Source organism: Myotis lucifugus, unplaced genomic scaffold (genome assembly GCF_000147115.1).
Source record: "Myotis lucifugus unplaced genomic scaffold, Myoluc2.0 scaffold_4, whole genome shotgun sequence".
Taxonomy (NCBI): Eukaryota; Metazoa; Chordata; class Mammalia; order Chiroptera; family Vespertilionidae; genus Myotis; species Myotis lucifugus.
The window spans coordinates 1,594,982-1,617,171 of record NW_005871052.1 but is presented as its reverse complement, the minus strand read 5'-3'; the positions used below and the strand labels follow the sequence as shown (position 1 = coordinate 1,617,171).

Sequence of the window (22,190 nt, the reverse complement as noted above, 5' to 3'; positions counted from 1 at the left end):
TGTTCCTCACGGGAAGCCTCCTCAGCCAAGATATCCCTCCCAATTAAAAACACGCCACACTTGGGTGTCAGACCAGACCATTCTGCACCTCCACCCCTCCTATAAGTCTCAATGTGCTTTCATCTTTAAATCTGTGGTTGTAGGACTTCCATTCAGCCAGATTTCAGGCAGTTCTGAATGATGTTTTTTCTGTATTTTAGTTTTGATGTGGTTATTGGAGGATGTGAATACTTGTGTTTGCCTATGCCACCATCTCATCTTGGTTCCTCCTCCCAAATAGTCTTTTTGTTGTTGTTGTTCACTTGCACCCACAACGTCTCTTACACATTGTTTCTATAGTGTATACTACATTGAATCATTAGGATATACACCTATATTCTTTACACCTAGTGCTAAGCAGAATGCCTAGGACCTAGTAAGCCTTCAACAATTACAGTACATGTTAGATGATTTGTGTATATTTGAAGATGTTATTTGGTAAATTAATTATAAACCAAATACCACAAATAAAACACATATGCATGTGTTTTTAAGTCATGGGCAACAGTTTTAATATTAATTATTTGACCTCCACTCTACTCTTAATACTTTTACTCTTTAAAAAGTGGGAAAATCAAACTAAAGATAATAAAAAAATTTTAGTTAAAGACAAGCAATGGTGTAGCTTTAGTGGGACTTGTGTATTTTTGAAAGATATGCAAGCATCAGGAGACTCATAGTACTCAAACTCACAGTTGGGTGGGGAGAAAAAAAGAGACAAAACAATGTTATCAATGTGTAATCAAGAAGTATTCACAAGATGCTATATGATATCATATGTGCCTAACCCAGACATTGTTAAGGAAGGCTTCCCAGAAATGAGTAGGATTTATTGAGGCAAAGAAACAGAATAGATAATCCAGGTGCAAGAGTCTATGAAAAGGCATGGAAGTGAGTGAAAATATGGCTTATTTTAATAACTGCATATGATATATGCAAGTTTCAATATATTTAGAACACAGAGGACACTGGGGTAAAAAAGCATGGTCCAGTTCAAAGATTATCTAACTCATGGTAAGGAATTTCATCCTGAAGATTTTGACAGTGGATGAGGAATTGGGGAGAATAATTGAAGAATTTTAAGTAGAAGAGTGTCATGACCAGATTTGCATTTTAGAAATATCACTGGCTATTGTGTGCACAATGGATGTGAGTGAAAGAAATAGTTGAAAGGATTGCAGACAGAGACAACAATCATAATCAAGGCAAAAGCTGATCATGGTCTGAAATGATTTAGTACTAATGGAGGTGAAAAGTATTTTGTAAACAAAATCAATAGGTCTGATAAGATGTGAGTTAAGGGAGAGTCTAGAATACAGTCTTAGATTTCTGATTTGGGTAACTGGGTGTTTAGGTTAATGTTTGGGTACTGGGTATATCATTCACTAAGACAAGGCAATAAAAGAGAACATATTTGGAGACAAAAGTTTTGCCCCTGTTAACTATCACAAACTTGTGGGTCATGAGGGTGGAGACATACAGTATAGAGTTTAATATATAGGTCTGCAGCTTAGGAGAAAGGCCTTGGATGTAAATATTTATTTGGGACACATCACCATGGAGATGCTAGTTAAAACCATCAGAATAAATGACTTCCAAATTTTTTATTTTAACGGAAGTTATTTTTCTGAGCTCTAGACATTTTAAGTAGACTAGTGGAAGACAGAGGCAGATAGTAGGATATTGAGAAGAGAGTGAGTAGTAAAGAAGTGGAGGCAGTGTGGTCCACACTTTTAAAAAGATCCAGTGTGAAGAACTCAAGAAATAATGTTATTCCTGAGAAAATTTAGGGTCAGATAACTGAAGGTAGGATGTGGGACTTAGAAGGAAGGACATATTTCTCATTGAAACTGGAGGAAAGTAGGTAAGATTGCGTCCAAAAATAATTTTGTCTGTGGGGCCTCAGAAAATTAAGGGCATCTTCAGAATCGCATTTTACAAAGATCACTATGACCGCATATGAATATTGGATGAGAAGTAAATTATTTTATAAATATGTGAATTCCTCAATACTGGAGAAAGAAACTATAGGGGTTGAGCTCTTAAAGGGGGGAGCATAGCATACCCAACACATTCCTACAAGCCCACACTAGCCAAAAGATTGGATATAGCCTCAAGTTACATTGAGCCTGTGGTTGAAATTGAGTGGGATACAATAATAATATACACAAATCAATTGTATATCTCTACATGGATATAAAAAATCCCAGTATTAAATTATGAAAATAATTACAATTATAATATCATCAAAGTGAATATAATACTTAACAATAAATTTAATAAAAGAAGTGTACAAAATTACAAATTACAAAACATTGCTGAAACAAAGTAAATAAGACCTTAATAAATAGAAAGCCATCCCATGTTCATGAATTGAAAGACTAATATTATTAAGATGGCAATACTCCTCAAATTGATATATAAGTTCAATGTAAGCGCTATCAAATGTCCAACTGCCTTTCTGGAAGAAAGGGACATTGTGACTCTAAAATATGACATAAAACATGAAGATGCAAGGGAATGAGAATAGTCAAAACAATCTTGAAAAAGAAGAATAAAGAATACTCACATTGCTCAATAATCCTACCATAATCACAATGATGAGGTGCTGACATAGGATAGACATATACATCAATGGAATAGAATTAAGTATTTTGAAATAAACCATCACATTACAGTCAATTGATTTTCAATAGGGCACCAATACAATTCAATGAGGGAAATAATAGTCTTCTAAAAAAAACTGTGCTGGGACAACGGTATGTTCATGTGCAAAAGAATGAAATTGGACACCTATCTGACACCATCTATAATAATAAAAGCATAATATGCTAATTAGACCAGATGTCCTTCTGGAAGACCTTCGGGATGAAGCTGTGGCAGCTGAGGCAGAGGCGGCCCCTGAGGCGGGCGGGGGCTAAGGCAGCCACTGCGGCGGTGGGGCCAAGCCCCTTGCACAGAGTTTGTGCATCCGGCCTCTAGTATACAATAATTATCTCAGAATGGATCAAAGGCTTAAATGTAAGAGCTAAAACCATACAACTTTTCAAAGAAGAAAACAGATATAGATCTTCATGACTTTGGTTTAAGCAATAGTTTATTAGATATGACACCAAAAGCACAAATGATGAAAGAAAAAATAGTTAAATTGGAAATCATCAAAATATATGCTTTGTGCTTCAAAGGACACAATCAGGAAAGTACAAAGCCAGCCCTAAATTTTTTGGTAAGTTATATCTATACTAATAAAACCATAATATGCTAATTATACCAGACAGCTGGACGGCCTTCTGGACGTCCTTCTAGATCAGGGGTGGGCAAACTTTTTGACTCGAGGGCCACAATGGGTTCTTAAACTGGACCGGAGGGCCGGAACAAAAGCATGGATGGAGTGTTTGTGTGAACTAATATAAATTCAAAGTAAACATCATTACATAAAAGGGTACAGTTTTTTTTTTTTGTTTTGTTTTGTTTTTTTAGTTTTATTCATTTCAAACGTGACGGATCTGGCCCGCGGGCCGTAGTTTGCCCACAGCTGTTCTAGATGCAGCTGCAGTGGCAGAGGCAGAGGCAGAGATGGTTAGGGGCGATCAGGCAGGCAGGTAAACAGTTAGGGGCGATCAGGCAGGTAGGCAGGCAGTTGGGGCGATCAGACAAGCAGGCAAGTGGTTAGGGGCATCAGCCAGGCATGCAGAGTGGTTAGGGGCAATCAGGCAGGCAGGCAAAGGCAGTTAGGGGCAATCAGGCAGGTAGGTAAGCAGTTAGGGGCGATCAGGCAGGCAGGTGAGTGGTTAGGGGTGATCAGGCAGGCAGAGGGGTTAGGGGTGATCAGGCAGGCAGGCAGGTGAACAGTCCTGGATTGTGAGAGGGTGCAGGCCGGGCTTAGGGACACCCTCCGTGCACAAATTTCGTGCACTGGGCCTCTACTGTCTAATAAAGGACTTGTATCTAGAATAAATAAAGAGCTCCTACAACTAAAAAATAAAACATAAATAAATTACAATTTTGTCAAATAGATTTCTCTAAAAAAATATATAAATGGGAGAGTTGGGTGGAGCCTGAGAGACGCCCAAGGGGGAGCAATCCCAGTGCCCCACGCATGGCCTACCTTGAATGGCCCTGAGTGAGGCTCAGCCTGGAGCCCAGGGACTCTCTAGGCTTCCAGGTGCAGTTGGTCAGCACCAGAGCTGGACTGAGGCGCTGGTATTTAAGAGATATGGCATCTGAAACTCACAATGTTAAAAAACAGAAATTTTATAATAATATTGAGAATCATTCCATTGATCATCCCAGAAAAAGGATCTCTAATTTCACTAATAAGAACAGGAAGGAGGTTAAGAAATTTCCAAAACAGTTGGCTGCTTACATAAATAGAACAGTTGGACACGTTGTGAAAAGCCCAGATAAACTACGTAAGCTGATCTACCACAGAAAGAAAGTCCATTACCTTTTCCAAATTCTTGTTTTAAAAGGAAACAGCCCCCTAGAAGTGGGGGCTGTGACATGGCAAATAAAGAAAATGAACTGGCTTGTGCAGGCCACCCGCCTGAAAAATTGCACCATGATAGTCAAATATATTTGCATAACTCCAGTGATTCTGGTTCTTCACAGACAGAAAGTGGGTTTGGTTGATCTCTCTAGCCAATGGACACAGACATCAGGGGGGTGAGGGCATGAGTGGGGGTTTGGGGGGCAATGGGATGATAAGGACACATATGAAATACCTTAATCAATAAATTAAAAAACAAAAAAAAGTGGTGTTTTTTTTTCTGAGGTTTCTTTGGATCATGAAACATGGCGCAAATTTTGTTCAGCAGGAATTTGAGATTGAATGTAGCTTTAACTTTCTGGAAAAAGAGAAGTATAAGTGAACTTATAACTTATTTGGTGAAGATAGAAGACCTTGGAGTGGTGGTGGATTGCCTTCCTGTGCTTACCAATAGTTTATAGGGAGAAAAACAATACATCTCACTAGGCTGCTGCGTACACTTGTTGCCTCTTGTAAAGTCACTACTTAAAAGCAAATTTGAAGAATATATAATAGTTGTTTTAAACTGGCTTCAAGCAGTCACCAAAAGGTTGAAGTTAGAACTATCATCCAAAACAGAAATTATAAATGATGAAAATATTCAGATTTTAAGTGGATTGTGGGAACAAGAAAACCATCTCACTTTGGTTCCAGGATATATTGATAATATAGCTAAGGATGTAGATGCTTATTTATTACAGTTGCATTGAAATACTTCATCTACCAAAGAGCATTTGGTTATTCAAAACATCCCTGGATTATATGATTTCCAAACATGCCTCATTGGAGAACTGTGAACTGTGAAAGAAATCAAAACCTTTTTCTTTTAAAGCCACATATGAAACCACTAACGAAACCCTAACAATCTACTTCACATTGAAGTGGAAAAATATCCAAAAGGAGCAGCTTCAACTTTAATAAGGTGAAAGTGCACTATGAAGATTGTTCACCTTTGCTGCATTTGGGATTCATATGGTTAGTTGCAACATTGTTGAAGAACTACTGGATCTTAATGCAACCCTTCATAAGAATATACTTTATACTATGTGAAAAAATAAGACAAAATTTATTACAAGGATAAGCAAAGACCAATCATCATTACTTTTTTAAGATTGTGCTTTATAAGAAAACACTCAAATGTGTGCAGCTATTTTCTTATGTTGAAAGGCTTTGAAAGTTTAAAACATTGGCAAAAAGTCAATACTAAAAGTTTTTTCCACACTGAGATACTGTGTAAACAAAATGCCTTAATTATTAATAAGCCAATGTATATGATACCAAGATCTGTTCTTAGAAAGAAGTAAAACCAACCATGCTTCTGGCATGAAAATTATGGAATTAAATCAGGGTTTTCCATTCATGTAGAATGTTGTTGCCAAAACTTATTCCACACCATCTTTGAAACTTGAGAATATAGCCGAAACTGATTTGGCTCAGTGGATAGAGGGTCGGCCTGTGGACTGAAGGGTCCCAGGTTCGATTCTGGTCAAGGGCATGTACCTGGGTTGCGGGCACATCCCCAGTAGGAGATATGCAGGAGGCAACTGATCGATGTTTCTGACTATCTCTCTCCCTTCCTCTCTGTAAAAAATCAATAAAATATATTTTAAAAACAAACAACAACAAAAAAACAAACTTGAGAATATTTTTACTATCTCTGATTTTTTTTTGCCAGAATCATCATATCATGTATGTATGTGTTATTTCTATATAAAAGAAAGAGGTGAATATGTATTTGTATGAGTGTTTAGCCAGAAATGTTCATATAGTTGGCTAATGTATATTCATTTTATATATATATATATCTAATATTTTCAGTTCTATATCTTTTAAGCTTCATTTGAGTAAATTTACTATATATTCCCATTTTTTTGATTTTTAAAAATCTGGTTTTGTAAGAATTCTAATTTTTTTCACTACAGTATGATTTAAATAATTACATACAATGCTTTAGGATTTTTAAAAAAGATATATAAATGGCAATAAGCACATGAAAAGATGCTCAAAATCATTAGCCATCAGAGAAATGCAAAATAAGATTCTGTTTCACACCCACTAGGATTGCTACATCAAAAGACAGACAATAATAAGTGTAATCAAAGATGCTGAAAAATTGGAACCCACTTAACACAGATGGCAGGAATGTAAAAAGGTCAAATATTATTTGAAATTCTACTTTTAGCTATTTATCCAAGTAAATTGAAAACATTTGTCCAATCAAATCTTGTACATGAATGTTTATAGCAGCATTATTCAAAATAGCTAAAAAGTAGAAATAACTCAAAAATGTCCATCAATGAATAAATGGGCCAATAAAACATGATTTATCCATAGAATGGAATATTAGTTATAAAAAAATAATTAAAGACTGATACATGCTACAACATGGATTGTCCGTTAAAACAATGTGCTAAGTGATAAAAGCCAGTCACAACAGATTACATATTGTATGATTTCATTTATATGAAATATTTAGAATAGGCAAAACCATTCAGTCAGAAAGTAGATTAATGGTGCTCTAGGGCAGGTATAGGAGGGAGAGCATTTGGGGGAAATGATGAATAAGTGTTAGTGGGTACAGAGCTTCTTTTGAGGGTGGTGAAAATGTTCTAAAATTATAGTGATTGTGGCACAATGCTGTGAATATACTAAAAAGCATTCAGTTGTACACTTTAAGTGAATGGATTTTATGGTATGTAAATTATAATTCAATTAAACATTTTAAAAAGAAAGTGAATAAGTGTAAGTGACCAAGAGTCTTTTACTATAGTGTTGCACTTTTAAATTATTAAAATATTTAATGCATGTATGCCAACTTAAGCCTTTCATTGTTCTTTGGATATGGAGATTAAACTATTTGCTTATCTGTTGTGCCTTCCCCCAAACTATAATATCAGCACTTACCTCTATGCTCAAATGTATGACATATAAAATGTGCTTGATAAAAAGATATGGTATAACTAATTGAAGAAGCTATATTGCTATATTAAATATTTTCTTTAAAATAGACCCAATGAAAAAAATATGCCTTGCAAAGCACTGGGCTCAGCACTTCATATCCATTATCCCATTTAATGCTCATAGCAGAAACCTCTAAGGCAAATATTATTATTATTATCCCCATTTTTATTTTTTTTATTTTTTTTTATTTTTTTCAATTAGCAATAATCGTGCCTCGGATAAACCTCATTGGCTACGATACTGCCACTGCGCAAAGCTGTTTTTTTATTATCCCCATTTTTAAATGAGGAAAGTGAGTCTCCAATAATACAGAGCTCATGATCAAACTGTGCGAGTAGCTGTATCTACCCAATAAGAGCACATGGATAATAAAAAGAAATAATGATAGAAACTTGCCCTAGATCCTCAGGCTCAACGCACTAAGTTTTGTGCTCACTTTCTTATCAGTGCTTCATGTAGGAAATTATTTAAAACTAGAGGCCCGATGCACAAAATTCATGCAAGAGTAGGCCTTTGCAGCACCGGCTGCCTCAGCCCTCACAGCCGTGGCTTCATCTGGAAGGTTGTCCAGAAGGTCATCCAGATGGTAGTTCCTCTGTTTGGCCATTTGGTAAATTTGCATATTATACTTTTATTATTATAGATAAAAGTTGATACACAAATAGTAATTATATTTACTACCTAAAAGTGAGGACATGTGATTTGAAAAAGTTTTTAATCTATGAATTTATCTTATTTATTTTTAATCTGTGTATTACTTGCATAGGCATAGCATTCTATATAGGTAATATATTTAGCAAATTTCCATTTTTGAAAAAATTTCCCTTTTTATTGAATTTATTTGAGTGACATTAGTTAATAAAATTATATAGGTTTCAGGCGTACAATAATATAATACATTCATCTGTATATTGTATTGTGTATTCACCACCTCAAGTCAAATCTCTTATCATCACCATTTGTTCCCCCTATACCCTCTACTACCTCCCCCACCCCCCTTTCCCTCTGGTAGTCACCATACTGTTGTCTGTGTCTATGAGGGTGGTTTTTTTCATAGTCCCTTCACCTTTTGGGGGGCTTACTTTTATTTTATTTTATTTTATTTTATTTTATTTTATTTTATTTTATTATCATTGACAGAATTGCAGATGTCCCTATTTCCCCCTCTCTTTGTCCCCTCCATCCAGCTGCTGCCCCACCCAAGCCCTCCCCACCATATTGCCTGTGTCCATGGGTTATACATATATGCATATATGTTCTTTGGTTAATCTCTTCCCACCCCCACCCCCTTCTTCCTTTGAGATCTGTCAGTCTATTCCATGCATCCATGCCTCTGGATCTATTTTGTTCATCAGTTTATTTTGTTCATTATATATCACATATAAGTGAGATCATGTGATATTTGTTTTTCTCCAACTGGCTTATTTTGCTTAGCATACTAGTAATAATCTCCAGGTCCATTTATGCTGTCACAAAGGGTAAGATCTCCTTCATTTTTACAGCCACATAGTATTCCATTGTGTAGATGTACCACAACTTTTTTATACACTCATCTACTGATGGGTACTTGGGCTGTTTCTAGATCTTCACTATTGTAAATAACGCTGCTAAGAACATAGGGGTACCTATATTCTTTCTGATTGGTATTTAGGGATTCTTGGGATATATTCTCAGAAGCGGGATCACTGGGTCTAATGGCAGTTCAATTTTAATTTTTGAGGAAACTCCATATTGTTTTCCATAGAGGCTGCACCAATCTGCATTCCCACTAGCAGTGTACTAGGGTTCTCTTTTCTCCTCATGCTTGCCAACACTTTTACTTGTTGGTTTATTGATGATAGTCACTCTGGAACCCCTATACACTGTTTTTAAAAATATATTTTATTGATTTTTTACAGAGAGGAAGGGAGAGAGATAGAGAGTCAGAAACATCGATGAGAGGGAAACATCGATCAGCTGCCTCCTGCACATCTCCCACTGGGGATGTGCCCGCAACCCAGGTACATGCCCTTGACCGGAATCGAACCTGGGACCTTTCAGTCAGCAGGCCGACGCTCTATCCACCGAGCCAAATCGGTTTCGGCCCCTATACATTTTTTACCCCAACCCTCCTCTCCTCTGATAGCTGTCAGTCTACTCTCTATCTGTGAGTTTATTTCTAGTTTATTTTTTAGCTTATTTTGTTCTTAGATTCCACGTATGAGTGAAAAGAAGTCAGTGTTTTCCCTAGAAAAGTTTAAAACATATGGTTTCTCTATTAGGTGTAGTGCCAATGGAGGAAACTATGATTAACATGAGTCAGATTCTCCCAGGATTTAAATTACTCAACAGTTGTAAAATGTGTATCGTTGCCAGATACATTCACTTCCTGGTTTACAGTACCTCAGGGTACTGTTTCATGGTATTTACTAGAACCCCAGGGAGGTGACTGCATTTTAATATTTCAATACAACTTCCAACACACTCACACAAATGCATGTGTATGCATATATTTTATATAAAGAAAAATACTCCTCAAATCTTTAAAATACTTACTTTCATTAGACTTCTGCGCTTTTGGCTAGAGGTAATTTAAACATAGCCTAGAAAGTATTAATTAACATGAACTTTTAAAGGAAATTAAGGCTCTATTATGCTACTGTTAAAAGCAGATTTTAAATATTGTATTGTGTATTAATAAATACTTGATTGCTTTAAAGTTGTGCTCTCAAATGAGTTGTTTCAATCCTTTTATATATATTAATGGATGAGGGGTTTTTCAGTTATAAGTGTTAAACTTTTCTCTGAATTTTGCAGGCCAGTCTAGCATAAATTAAACAACGCTGACAAAGTTAAAATTCTCTTCACAACTGATCCAAAAGGACTCAAAGGGGGTCTAGAGTAACTATTTTTGGTGAAAAAGGCTATTATTTGGGATGTAGGGGGGGTGGAAACAGTCCCTTTATGATCATTGGACAGGGGGCTGAAGACTATTGATCTCTTTCTGTTCCATTTCTTTGACTCATTTATTCCTTGGATAGGTGATTACTATTTGCCAGATCTTAAATACCCAATGCTTAATTATCTTTAGTCTTAATTAAAAGTGACACAAGGGTAAATGTGGATATCTTAAATCTCTATAAAAATCAGATTTTCTTTCAGAATATATTTTCTTTAACCAACTTTTGATTAAATCTGCTAATGGAAACATAACCAATGAGTTTGAGTATCAAATTTTATTTCTCATTCTTATCTTCCGTACGGGGGCACAAAGGTACCAAAAGATAGGCAGTCAGAAGGATATAGAAGTAAAGCATTTGGATAATCGGTAGACTGGTTCTGATTGAGAACCCATTATGCCTTATTTATTGTTCACATTATTCCTCTTCTGGTCTTGGATTTCTTTCAAGATAGATATATCAAGAGGCCATTAAAGAATAGGGTCACAGTAAATGAATTTCAGACTCCATATAAAAAGGAACCAGTGTTATTCTCTTGGGTCCTTAGCATAAAGTGCACCCAGTCGTGTTCATTGGATATCATTTTTCATTTATTCACCACAAAATTATCGAATTCCTACTATGTGATTAGAACTCTTCTATACTCTGGGGATACACTGGTATCTGAGATTAGGTTCTGTCCTCATGGGGCTTAAATTAGAGAAGGGAGAGGAGGCAGACAACAAATAAACAAGAAAAGATCATTTCAGATTGTCATAAATTCTCTAACTACAATAAGCATGGTACTGTAATATTGACTTGGGGTAGGCAACACTAGATGGGAATGTTAGTGAAGATTTTTTAAAGAGGTGATATTAGAGATGAGACTAAAAGCTGAGAAAAATCCTTTTGATATAGAAATTGGAAGCCACATTGATTCTGTTTCTGAAAAACATGGGGAGGCTCAGCTTTGGGTCCAACAATGGTGATTTCAAGGTAGGGTGACCAGGATAGTCCCACTTTCTGTTGGTTTTTCCAATGTAAACATTAATGGTTTCCCCTGTTACATTCGTAAGTGTTCTGGTTTGCACAATAAATTATATGGTCACTATACTTCAAGGGTCTAAAATGTCCACTAATTCTAGAGAAAAGTCTCTTCAGAAGCTAGCTGCTATTTTTTCTGGACTGCCATGTGCTCATAACAGAGTGCCACACTACTATCACCACTACTGCTAGGGCATGATCTTAAACAAACAAACAAACAAAAACTCGCAATGTTAGTCTGGTCCTGCCTTCTTCTCTATAATTTCCTATTCCTAAATTCTGCCTGAAACACTTTTCTACAACTACCTAATGGAAATCAAGGACTAAGTATAGATTAATGACTTTAAATTAGGCTAAAACTGGAAAAATGAAAGGTAAAAAACAGCCTAAGTGCCCATCAGCAGATGAGTGGATTAAAAAACTTTGGCACATCTACACAATGGAATACTGCACGGCTGTAAAAAGGAAGGAACTCCTACCATTTGCAACAGCACTGATGGACCTGGAGAGCATTATGCTAAGTGAAATAAGTCAGTTGGAGAAAAATAAATATATCACATGATCTCACTCATTTGTGGAATATAATGAACAACATAAACTGATGAACAAAAACAGATCCAGAGACAGAGAAACATTGATCAGACCGTCAAACCTCAGAGGAAAGGCAGGGGAGGGTGGGGGTAAGGGGGAGAGATCAACCAAAGGACTTGTATGCATGCATATGAGCATAACCATGGACACAGCCAATGGACACAGACACTCGGGGGGGGGGTGAGGGAATGAGGGGGGGGTTGGGGGGCAATGGGGGGATAAGAACACATGTGATACCTTAATCAATAAAGAAAATAAATTTTTAAGGAGGTAAAATACATATCTTCCTATCTTCTACATGCTGAGACCCTTCTCCCAACTTCTTATAAGACCCTTCTCCCCAATATTGCAATAGTGCTGAAGCTAGATAATCTGCTTTATGGCCTCCAAATCCAAATTATAGGTAGGCCTCTTTCCATCATATCAGGTATACTACTTTCTTGCATGCTAGAAAAAAAGTTTAGAGCCCTTTAAGACCTGATGTACAGAATGGTCAGGAACCCTTGATTCTGTCTTCTATGACATCAGGGAGCAAAGGTCAGAGGAACTGGCCATAGATACAAGGGAAGGTGTCTGAAAAAGCTTACTAAAATAACATTTTCAGGAGCAATGGTTTTCTTCCTATGCTTTCTTTTGATTTTCATTTTTATTTTCAAGAAGATTAAGAAAACAAAGCAGAAAAAGAAAGCCCAAAGACAAAGGAGAGATAACTAAATGAGGACCAAGGTCTGTGTCATTCTTTCTGTCTACATTAGTTTGTCTTTTTAGATGATACATAATCTTTATCTGATCTTTAACATTATTACCAATCCAAAATTAACTGCCCCCCAGGGGTAGTTGTAGACATGAGCTGAAACTTTACGATGTAATGATGTATATTTCACAGGCTACTTAATTTTTAAAATCAAAGTACAAAGGATCCTTTTACAGTCTTTTTCAAATTTCCACATGTCAAAATATCTCTAGCAAAGTAGCTATGTAAAATGTCCTTGATTTCAATATAATTCCATCAAAATGGCCATGTCACAATGTTATATACCCACCTATAACTAGTGTGGCTATAAGAATAAGCTCTGGGTAAATAAGATCTGGTCTGGAGCCACTGCTATATGCCTCATGTCTGTGTCAACATGCGAATTTCTTGCTTCAATGCCCATTTACTGCAATTTACTTTTTGCATATATACTTACTCAAGGTATGAACTTTAAGTACCAAGTCTTTATTAAATTATTCATATGTATTAGCTTCACTCCAAGAGTCTATGCAGTATGCCATGGCTGTTTGATGATGCCGGTCTCTATATTCACCCTGTGTATTTTGTGTATGAGTTACTTTTGTGGACTGTATTTTCTCTGGGGATAAGTGTTTTACACACAGTGACAATAGGAAGTGGAATTTATATTTAATCCTTTTGGCTGGAAGGGTCACTTCATGCTTAGAATGGCAGCTGAACTGGATTAAAAAACTGTGGTACATCTATACAACGGAATACTACACTGCTGTAAAAAGGAAGGAACTCCTACCATTTGCAACAGCATTGATGGACCTGGAGAGCATTATACTAAGCGAAATAAGTCAGTTGCATTTCATCTTCAGTAAGCCATTATCCATTGCAGGGAGGTATATAGAGGATGATGATATATATATATATATATATATATATATATATATATATATATATATATAGAGAGAGAGAGAGAGAGAGAGAGAGAGAGAGAGAGAGAGAGAGAGAGACATACATAGATAGATGATAGAAATAGAGAGATTTGCTCAGGTGTAATTATAATAAAAAACATTTGCCTTTTAGCAATACCTTTGTCATTTTTTGGGGGATTAGGCCTGGAGCTACCTTGACATTTAGATATTTAATATACAGAATCAATGTGGGCTGTGGTATTTCTAATTTTCCTTACAATCATGGCTAACCATTTCATTTTTTTCTTAAAAACATCTGTGTGCAGAATCCCAGGACCCTATCCTTTCAGAATGTCCATCCTACTAGTCCTGCATCTCCACAACCACAATTCTCTGAAAGAAATTACAAGTAAGTTATCACTTTAAATGGAAGATGAAAGCTTATAAATACTTAAAGAAAAAGAAAATAGGATCTTACTTAGAAAGAATTTTAGTAGAGAATATTATGTATTTATTTTTTAATAGGAATTTGGATTGCAGAGAGGAAGGGGCACAGTAAGAGATAAAAATGTTTTGAACTAATAATATATACTTGTGTTTATCCCAGAGAAGATAACTCTTTAACACATTTCCTGAGAAAAATCAGCACTGACCAAAATTAATCTGTAAAATTTTTAAATTGTGCTTATTTCATTTATCTAAGTATCATAGTAATTTCTCGGATATTCTGCAAAGGAACATAGCAACTATTCCCTAACAAAACCCCCTAATTTTAGTGAGAAATAGAATAAAAAAGACTGGTTTTCTTTGTATTATGAGGATTTCATTATTTTCTTATATCTACTATATCAATCTAATGTGACTTCTGGATGTTTGTATGCCATTCACAGTGGTTCTCAACCTTCCTAATGCCGCGACCCTTTAATACAGTTCCTCATGTTGTGGTGACCCCCAACCATAAAATTATTTTTGTTGCTACTTCATAACTGTAATTTTGCTACTGTTATGAATCATAATGTAAATATCTGATATGCAGAATGTATTTCCAGGGGTCGCGGCCCACAGGTTGAGAAACGCTGCATAGAATATAGTGATAACGATTTATTTCATCACAACTCAACACTGTGTGAGTTTTTTGTAATACTTTAAACAATAAAAAAGGAAAAAAAGTATTATTGGGCAAGGGAAACAAAAGAAAAACTAAACAAATGGGACTACATCAAACTAAAAAGTTTTTGCACAATAAAGGAGACCATCAACAAAATGAAAAGCGAACCCACTGAATGAGAAAACATATTTTCTGGTGCATCTTAGAAGAGGTTAATATCCAAAATTTATAAGTATGCTAAAATATTTCATGTTTATTTTTTTAAAATAGCTTTATGTTTCGCAAACCCAACGAGGATAATCCTTATAGCCGTCCATCTTATAACTGGAATGGCTCTCTGGAAACAGCTAAACCTGAAGCAAATTATGGAAACAAGTATTCTTCAGCCATGCAAATGAAGCCACTCTATGTATGTATTATGCATTTCAAGTTCTATATATATATGGTTATCATTTCCATAATTTAAGATAACGCAATGATGAGACCTTGTATAGAAAAATGATATAACAGAATCAATTGTGGTACAGATATGGAAATTTAAGTTTATAAGACTCACTATCAATATTTCATATATATATATATATATATATATATATATATATATATATATATATTTGACTTCAGAGAGGAGACAGAGATGGAAACATCAATGACGAGAGAGAATCACTGATTGATTGCCTCCTGCATGCCCCCAAACGGGGATAGAGCATGCAACCCGGGCATGTGCCCTTGACCAGAATCGATCCTGGGAACCTTCAGTCCACAGGTCAATGCTCTATCCACTGAGCCAAACTGGCTAGGGCACTATCAATACTTCATTGTGTAAAGAGATTAAGAAATATGAGTCAATGGTATAGTATATATAATATTTTATGGGTATTATTATACTTTGTGTATAAAATGTTACTATATATAAAATGTTATATGCAGTGTTCATGGATTGGTAGAATCAACATCATTAAAATGTCCCTACTACCCAAAGCAATCTACAGATTCAATGCAATCCACATTAAAATACCAAAATAAATTTCACAGACCTAGAATAAACTCTCCAAAAATTCATATGAAATAAAAAACAAGACCTGGGATAGCCACAGCAATCCTGAGAAAGAAGAACAAAGTTGGAGGGATCACAATACCAGATATCAAGCTATATTACAAAGCCACGGTTCTCAAATCTGCCTGGTACTTGCACAAGAACGAAAATATAGACCAATGGAACAGAACAGAGAACCCAGAAATCGACCCAAACCATTATACTCAAGTAATATTTGACAAAGGAGGCAAGAGCATATAATGGAGACAAGACAGTCTCTTCAATAAATGGTGCTGGGAAATTTGGTCAGATACATGCAAAAAATGAACTAGATCACCAACTTACACCACTCACAAAAGCAAACTCAAAATGGTTAAAGGACTTAAATGTAAGACTGGAAACCATAAAAATCCTACAAGACTCCATAGGCAGCAAGATAGCAGATATATGTTGTAGCAATATATTTACTGGTACAGCTCCTAGGGCAATGAAAACTAAGGAGAAAATAAACAAACGGGACTACATAAAAATAAAAAGCTTCTGCACAGCAAAAGAAACCATCACTAAAACAACAAGAAAGCCCACTGCATGGGAGAACATATTTGCCAATGCTATTTCAGATAAGGGTTTAATCTCCAAATTTATAGAGAACTCATACAACTTAACAAAAAGAAGATAAATGATCCAATCAAAAATGGGCAAAGCACCTAATAGACACTTTTCGAAAGAGGACATACAGAAGGCTGAGAGACATATGAAAACATGCTCAAAGTCACTAACCATCCAAGAGATGCAAATCAAAACAACAATGACGTACCACTTCACACCTATCAGAATGGCTATCATCAACAAATCAACAAATGACAAGTGCTGGTGAAGATGTGGAGAAAAAGGAACCCTCATGCATTGCTGGTGGGAATGCAGACTGTTGCAGCCACTCTGGAAAACAGTATGGAGTTTCCTAAAAAAGTTAAAAATGGAACTCCCTTTTGACCCAGTAATCCCACTTCCAGGACTATATCCCAAGAAACCAGAAACACCAATCAGAAAGGATATATGCACCCCTATGTTCATAGCAGCACAATTTACAATAGCTAAGGTTTGGAAACAGCCTAAGTGCCCATCAGCAGATGAGTGGATCAAAAAACTGTGGTCCATCTACACAATAGAATACTATGCTGCTGTAAAAAAGAAGGCATTTTTACCATTTGCAACAGCATGGATGGAATTAGAGAGCATTAAGCTAAGTAAAATAAGTCAGTCAGAGAAAGGTAAATATCACATGATCTCACTCATATGTGAGATATAATGATCAACATAAACTGATGAACAAAAATAGATCCAGAGACAAAGGGCATGGGATGGGGGGGGAGTGAGCGATCAACCAAAGGACATGTATGCATGCATATTAGCATAACCAACGGACAAAGACACTGGGGCAGTGGGGGCTTGCCCTCAGGGGTGGGAGTGGCAGGGGGGGTCAATTGGGGAAAAGGAGACATATGTAATACTTTAAACAATAATGTTATATGCAAAGTATATATTACTCATATGGACTAGTATATATAATATTCCATTACTATATCTAATCTAATGAAAGAGAAACATGCAAATTGACCGCACCTCCGCTACACCCCAAGCCATGCCAACCAGCCAATCAGAGTGACTATATTCAAATTAACCCAGCCAAGATGGCGGCGGGCACCCACCGAGCTGGAGGAAGCAGGAGGCTTGGTTGCCCCGGCGATGGAGGAAGCCAAGCTTCCCACCTGCCCTGGTCAGCTATGGCCTCCACTCAACGCAACAAAGTTTCAATTATAGAAGATAAATAAATCCCAGATACCTGCTTCCAGCCAGCCTCCACTGGGAGATTGGGTGGCTGGAGGCTGTGGCCAGCCTGCAAACAGCTGTCAGCCCCTCACCCAGGATGGCCACACACTCATGGGGTGAGGGTCCCCACTGGGGGGTTTGGCCAGCCTGCAAACAGCCATCAGCCCCTTACCAAGACTGGCCAGGCACCCCAGCAGGACCCCCCACCCTGAAGTGGGTGTGGCCAGCCTGAAAACAGCCCTCAGCCCATCACCCAGGCTGGCCAGGCACCCCAGCATGGACTCCCACCCTGAAGGGACTGTGGCCAGCCTGAAAACAGCCATCTACCCCTCACCCAGACTGGCCAGGCACTCCATGGGGACCCCCATCCTGAATGGGCTGTGGCCAGCCTGAAAATAGCCATCAGCCCCCCACCCAGGCTGGCCAGGCACCCTAGTGGGATCCCCACCCTGATCCGGGACACCCTTCAGGGCAAACCAGCCCACCGCCACCCGTGCACCATGCCTCTATCCTATATAATAAAAATGTAATATGCAAATTGACCCTAACAGCAGAACAACTAGGAATGACGGGTCACTATGATACACACTGACCACCAGGGGGCAGACACTCAATGCAGGAGATGCCCCCTAGTGGTCAGTGTGCTCCCACAAGGGGAGCTCTGCTCAGCCACAAGCCAGGCTGCCGGCTGCCAGTACAGTGGTGATGGTGGGAGCTTCTCCCACCTCCTGAGCAGCGCTAAGGATGTCCGACTACAGCTTAGGCCTGCTCCCTGCTGGCATGTGGACATCCCCCGAGGGCTCCTAGGCTGCCAGAGGGATGTCTGACTGCCAGCTTAGGCCCGATTCCCTGGGGAGGGGGCCTAAGCCAGCAGGTGGTCATCCCCTGAGGGGTCCCATACTGCGAGAGGGCATAGGCCAAGTTGAGGGACCCCCCAAAGTGAACAAATTTTTGTGCACCAGGTCTCTAGTATATTTATATCTTACTAAAATTTGTAATCTTTAGAAAGGAGATTAGAGATCAAAGTAAGAGTGGTTAAATTTCATGAGACTAACTCAGAGGTCCAACTGGTTTTGTTAATATAATCATTACATTGTCATAATTTAACAAAGAAAATTCTGTTTTGTGTTTTAGCATACTTAAATAACATATTAAATAGTACATTGCTCGAGCTAATGCCAAACACTATCTAATGGCGGATCTCTAGGTACAAGACATATTAACAATTAACATAAAGTGTAAACTATCTTTCTTTATACAAGAGTTTAAAAATAGCAATCAGAAAAACAGGGAAGTGAATTATTACTTAAAAGTTATCTTTACAAATTTTGTTGACAAATTCAATAAATTACAGAAAAATAGAATAAATACCTAGTGTTTGGTGATATTTTGAGTTTTTGTTTTTTTGTTGTTTTTTTTAGCATGAGGGCCTTTTTTAATTGAGTTGACCACATGAAAAAATATCTTTCCCCAAGAAGTCCACTATGGGGAGATTGATATCACCAAGAGGGCAACATAGGACATTCCTGACTTCACCTCCCCTCACTAGAAAAACAACTAACAACCATTCATGAACAAGACACTAACTGACAAAATCCAAAGACTCAGGGGGAGGCTGAAACATCCCCTTGCACTACAGAAACCAAGAGAGACTGCATTAGATGGTTAAGAGAAGTGGCTACACAGTGACTGCATTGGTCTACCACAGGTTCTTCCTGTGAGAAAAGAGATCCCAGCACTCTGACCAGAGAATTCACTGGAATGCGTATTTTCTTGTTTTGGGTCCACAAAGGGGGAGTTTTGCTGGCCTTAGAGCCTTGTTTTCCCACACCCAGTCAAGGGGCTGAGTCATAGATCCCCCACTAAAGAGAGTGTCTCCTGGCCTCATCTGGTCAGATGATCTGGAGAGAGCACTTGGAAGTTGTGTAGCAAATAGTACTCAAGCTGATAGCTAGGCAGACCCAGGTACACATCATGGTCCTTTCCAAAGGTGCCCAGACCCAGCAGAGGGAGCCACAAACTGTGGATTGCTGATAGCTCCAAACAGGTTACTCAGGGCCAGTCACAAACATAATTTGAGATTGTCCTGCACTAGAAATTGAGAGTTATAGCATATTTACCTAACACATAGAAACAAACCCAAACAGACAGCCAAAATGGGGAGAGTAAAAAACAGGCTCCAGATAAAATAGCAAGAGAATTCTCCAGAAGAAGAGCTAAATGAAATGGAGATAAGAAATTTGATAGAGTTCAGAATAATGATGGCAAGGATGCTCAAGAGCATGAGAAAAGATATAGTAACTATGAAAAAACCCAGTTGGAAATAAAGAATGACATAGCACTAATATTCCTAAAATTATATGAAATCACAAAAGACCTCTAATAGCTCAAGAAATCCTGAGAAAGAATGTGAGAGGCATTACACTTCCTAGTTTACATACACATTGTAAGTAATACATAGCAGATTAGGCAAAGCTGAGGATTGGATCACTGAATTAGAGAAAAGGGTAGAAAAAAATCACTCCATTAGAGAACCAAAAAGAAAAAAAACTTAAAAACAGGAGGAGAGACATTTGGGAGCTGTGGTACAATAAGAAACATAACAATATTCACATCATAGGAGTGCAAGCAGTTGAAGAAAGTGATCAAGGGATAGAGGACATGTTTGAAGAAATAATGGCAGAAAACTTCCCTAACCTGGTGAAGGAAAATGTCCCACAAGTTCAGGAAGCTCAGAGAGTCCCAAGCAAGAAGAACTAAATAGGCCCATGCCCAGACACATCATAATTAAAATGCCAAAAACTAAAGACAGAGAAAATCTTAAATGCAGCAAGAAAAAAGTAGTTTGTTACCTAAAAGGAAGCTCCCATAACACTGTCAGTTGATTTTTCATCAGAAACTCTAGAGGCCATGAAATACTCATAGTAATGAAAAGCAAGGCTGAAACCAAGATTACTACTAGTATATCCAGCAAGGCTATCATTCAAAATAGATGGTAAAATAAAGAGCTTCCAAGGCAATGAAAGGCTAAAGAGGATTATCACCACCAAACCATCACTGCAAGAATGCTAAAGGGACTGGTGTAATGAGGAGAGAGAGAGAGAGAGAGAGAGAGAGAGAGACAGACATAGGCATAGAGAATTAAAATGGCATTAAACAAATACCTATAAATAATAACCTTAAATGTAAATGGATTAAATGCTCCAATCAAAAGACATAGAGTAGCTGAATGGATGTGAAAACATAACCCAATAATATGCTGTCTACAAGAGACCCACCTAAGAACAAAAGACTCACACAGGATGAGAGTGAAGGAATGGAAAAAAACAATTTCCATGCAAATGGAAACCAAAAAAGAGCTGGTGTAGCAATACTCATATCTGACAAAATAGACTTTAAAATGAACGCCATCACAAGAGACAGTAAAGGTCACTACATTATACTAAAGGGATCAATCCAACAAGAGGATATAACCTGGGTAAACATATATGCACTCAATATAGGAGCACCTAAATATATATTTTAAAAATTTCTGGAGGACTTTACGGGAGAGATCTACAGCAAGACAGTCATAGTAGGGCATTTGAACACCCTGCTGAATTCACTAGGTAGATCTTCCAGACAAAAATTAACAAGAAAACAGTGACTAAAGGACACACTGTATCAGAAGGATTTCATTGACATTTATTGAAAATTTCACCCAAAAACTGCAGAATATACATTCTTCTCAACTGCACATGGGTCATTCTCAAAGATAGAACAAATGTTGGGGGGAAAAAAACAAGTCTCTTCACATTCAAGAAGATTGAAATCATATCAAGCATCTTCTCAGATAACAATGGAATGAAATTAGAAACCAACTACAGTAAAAACACTCAAAAAATTCAAACATGTGGAGGCTAAATAGCATGTTATCAAACAATGAATGCTTTACCAATGAGATCAATAAAGAAATAAAAAATACCTTCCTGGACACAAATGAAAATGAACACACAATAACCCTAAATTTATGGGGCACAGCAAAAGCAGTCCTGAGAGGGAAGTTCATAGCACTACAGGCCTACTTCGAAAAAAAAAAAACACAGAAAAATTAATAAATTATTTAAACTTACAACTTAAAGAATTAGAAAGAGAAAAACAAGAAAAGCCCAGAGTAATCAGAAGAAAGGCAGTAATAAATATGGGAGCAGAAATTAATGACATAGAGACTGAAAAAATAATACAAAAGATCAATGAAAACAGGAGCTGGATCCTTGAAAGGATAAATAAGATGGATGAACCTTTAGCCACACTCATTAAGAAATAAAGTAAGAGGACCCAAATAAACAAAATCAGAAATGAAAGAGATGGCATAACAACTGACCCCAAAGAAATATAAATGATTGTAAAAAAATACTATGAACAACTATATGCCACCAAGCTGGACAAACTGGACAAAATGGACATATTCCTAGAAAAAGACACTCTTCCAAAACTGAATCAGGAAGAATTGGAAATTTG

At 37.2% G+C, this 22,190-nt stretch overlaps 1 non-coding gene and 1 pseudogene across 1 annotated transcript; one reads left to right on the top strand and one right to left on the bottom strand.

Moving 5' to 3' along the window:
• The first annotated feature begins 4,255 nt into the window (after positions 1-4,255).
• On the top strand, positions 4,256-5,278 carry LOC102437132 (annotated as a pseudogene).
• Positions 5,279-7,652: 2,374 nt separating this feature from the next.
• On the bottom strand, positions 7,653-7,786 carry LOC111823040. Its single transcript, XR_002826028.1, has one exon. It is a non-coding gene; the product is annotated as a U4 spliceosomal RNA (small nuclear RNA).
• Positions 7,787-22,190: the final 14,404 nt, after the last annotated feature.